Source organism: Cucumis sativus, chromosome 1 (assembly GCF_000004075.3).
Source record: "Cucumis sativus cultivar 9930 chromosome 1, Cucumber_9930_V3, whole genome shotgun sequence".
In the NCBI taxonomy this organism is placed as follows: domain Eukaryota; kingdom Viridiplantae; phylum Streptophyta; class Magnoliopsida; order Cucurbitales; family Cucurbitaceae; genus Cucumis; species Cucumis sativus.
In genome coordinates, this window is record NC_026655.2 from 14,327,267 (window position 1) to 14,330,591 (window position 3,325).

At 32.5% G+C, this 3,325-nt stretch overlaps 1 pseudogene; it reads right to left on the reverse strand.

Moving 5' to 3' along the window:
• Nucleotides 1–1,927: 1,927 nt before the first annotated feature.
• On the reverse strand, nt 1,928–3,054 carry LOC116404668 (annotated as a pseudogene).
• Between the last annotated feature and the right edge of the window lie 271 nt (nt 3,055–3,325).

A 3,325-nucleotide genomic window follows, 5' to 3' on the forward strand; every position in this document is an offset into this window, starting at 1 on the left:
CCTATAGTATCATTATTAAAATGGTCCATATGCATTATATGTTACTTTACCACTTTTGGACCTATTGTTTTATTAGGTCTATTAAGTAAAAAGATAATGTCATAATTAAATATAATAATTGGTGATATCTATAAATAGAATCTTAATAATTGGTTATTGTCATTAAGTACTTCATTATTCTCATCAAGAAATCTAATTAAAGAAGGCCAAGTGATATAAACACAATTTATCGAGAAGATTATTCATGTATATGTATGTTATTTTTTAACTAAATTTAATTTGTAAAACTATCTAGTCCAAACATTTTGGTATTTACTGTTTTATACAATGTTAGAGTTTTACTATATAATAATAAAAATAAAACTTACTAAGCCAACAAGAAATTCAAGACGAACACGAACACATACACAAGATCCAAGAACAACCATATATTTGTAAAGAAAGCTATATTATGCACTTTAAACTTTAAAAGTCATCAAAAAGTTTTAAATAAAATAAAAAATATCATATCATTGAAAAATAATCCAATTTTTTAAAAAGTACACCATCCATGTTGAATACAAAACACATTGTTAGGCATATCATATGGATTTTTATTTTATTTTATTTCATTCTAACAACAATTATAGTATTTACTATGCTTGATCATTACAAAATTTTAAACGCATAAATTATTTAAAATTTTGAAATAGTATAAAAAAAACAAAACAATTATAGTTCAACTATTATATTCAGATACCATTGCGTAAACTTTGTCAACGAGAACTTTATAGTTCAGTAAGAATAATCTAAAAACATATATACAAAATCAAGCTTGAACACAAGTTTATCCCTGAAGTAACTAACAACATTAATGGAAAGTCATTCTTTTTTATAAATGCATCAATAATGATAAATGGATTGGTGATTATTCGTACAAGTTATTAAAAGAATAATCATTCTCCTCCTGTTAAATCAACATTTTCATTTTAAAAAACATAATTATATTTGTGTGTTGATCTATTTATTTTAAAGAAAAACATAATTTACTAAATTTAGATTTAAAGATAAGGATAAAATTGATATTGTTTTTGTTATATTTTGTAAATAATTTGAATATTTTTTAAAATAAAAACAAGTGGGGAATAATATCTGTTTAGCGTCACAACATATTTAATTTTCAATCAATTAGTTCCTAAACTCTACTTTAAAATAAAAATCTAATTATACTTTCCATATTACTCAAATATAAAAATCGAAAAGCACCGTATGACTTTTAAAAAATATTCTAAGAAAGAAAAAGGAAGAAGGAGGAAAAACGTTGTAGCTCTCTGACAGATGGACACATTAAATTAGTACAAAGAATCCAGTTGACCAAATTTTGAAAAGGAAGAATCAATTAATTAAGTAGTTAAATGCCACGTCAGATGGATTGTTAGGTGGTTAATTACACAAGTCGGCAAAGTGTTATTCTTTCTAAAAGTGATTTTAATTATATATAATTACCTTCCTTTCCTTAATTAAAGTCAAATTATTACTTATATTACTTACTTATTAGAGCATGTTATGAAAATAACAAATACTATTAATTTAACCTCAATATATATATATATATATATATATATTAACATCTTTTTTCTCTCTCCCTAAATTGACACTTGTCTCTAAAATACTCAATCAGATTTTTTTTTTCTTCTTTTCTTGTATTACGTTAATTTTAACTATAGTTCATATCACATAAAAATACAAATACAAATAGAAACTTTATATATATATTATAACTGAGAAATAAAACTTGCTTTGATAAAAGCAAGAAAACAAAGGATTTCTTTTTTTTTCCTCAGTTTAAACCATCAAAATATGACGTATAAATGAAGACAAAAACCCCAAATTCTAACAAATATTGGGCACTGTCCACACAAAAGAATCACAATGGTTTTTTTCTCTTTTTTCTTTTTCTCATAACCATTGTAAAAAATAAAATAAAATAAACTACATCTGTTTTTTTTTCTTCTTATATATATATTTTTAAATATTTTTTTAATTAGCTTCGTTTTCCTTCTTCATCCGTTCCATGAACCGACGTATTCTGTCAAGCGCAACATGCAGCGTTTTTTCACTCATATTAGCAAAACAAACCGTGAACCAACCTGGTTCAGAGCAGTGACATGATGAACCGGGCGAAATATTCAATTTCACTTCCTTCAAGATCCTCTTCCATATCTCAATTTCACCTTCTTTGTGTTTTTTATCTTTCAACAACGGGCTCAAATTCATCCAACAAAACAAACCGGCATTCCCTTCCAAACATTCAATCCCAGCGCGTTCGCAGCCCTTCAATTATCATCTCATACCGTTTCTTGAGCCGGTCCCGGTTCATTTTAATATAATTCTCCGTGAACTTCCGGTTCGACAACATGGACGCTAAAAACCGTTGCGTTGTGAAGAATAAGCGTAAAGCTAGACATCCGGCGAGCGGTGGTGACGACTTTATCGTTGTATGAATAGATCGTGCCGACTCTGAACCGGGAAGCCGAGGTCTTTGGAGAGACTGTAGACGATGTGTACACGTTCGGCGTTTTTATAGCCGCGAGATTCCAAAACCTCGGCGACGCTTGTGAACTCGTCGGGGGAGAAAACGGAACCGGAATAGATTTCGTCGGATACGAGATGGATGTTTTGCGTGTAACGAAATCTAGAATGTCTTCGATTGTGGACCGTTGGATCGTTGCTCCGAGTGGATTTGATGGGTTGTGATTAAAACTCCTCTTACTTTGATTTTCATTTCCGTTCCATGAACCGACATCGACTCATCTCAATCTTTAAGGAAGAGATCGACGATCCCAAGTTCTTTTATTCCATGAATCAAGTCTTTTCCGTCGGACGACTCGTAGGAGGTGAGAAGGGCCCTTACTACTCTGTCCCACACAGTGTACTACTATCGGCCCTAGCAGGCAAGATCTACCTACACAAGCTCGATCAGGAGATAGGGAGGATCCGACAGAAGTACTCAATTCCTCTTGTTCAGAGAATCAGATCGGTTCTATAAGGACAGGTCGTATTGATGACCAAAAAACTCTGGAGAAGAAGCAAGCTTCAACGCCCCAAGACTACAGAGCCCTCATTATGGGGAGGGTAAAGAGCTTCCAACGCAAAGCGGCCTTTCATTCCCTTCTTTCGTCGTGGCACACCCCACACACAAGCACCACCCGCTCAGGGGACTAGAAAAGGCCTTTCCTTTTCCCCCCTTCGTCTTACCTTGCCGCCTTCCTTAACAAGCCCTCGAGCCTCCTTTGCGCCGCCTTCCTCATAGAAGGAACCGGGTTGACCCCTCAGGCCGAATTCT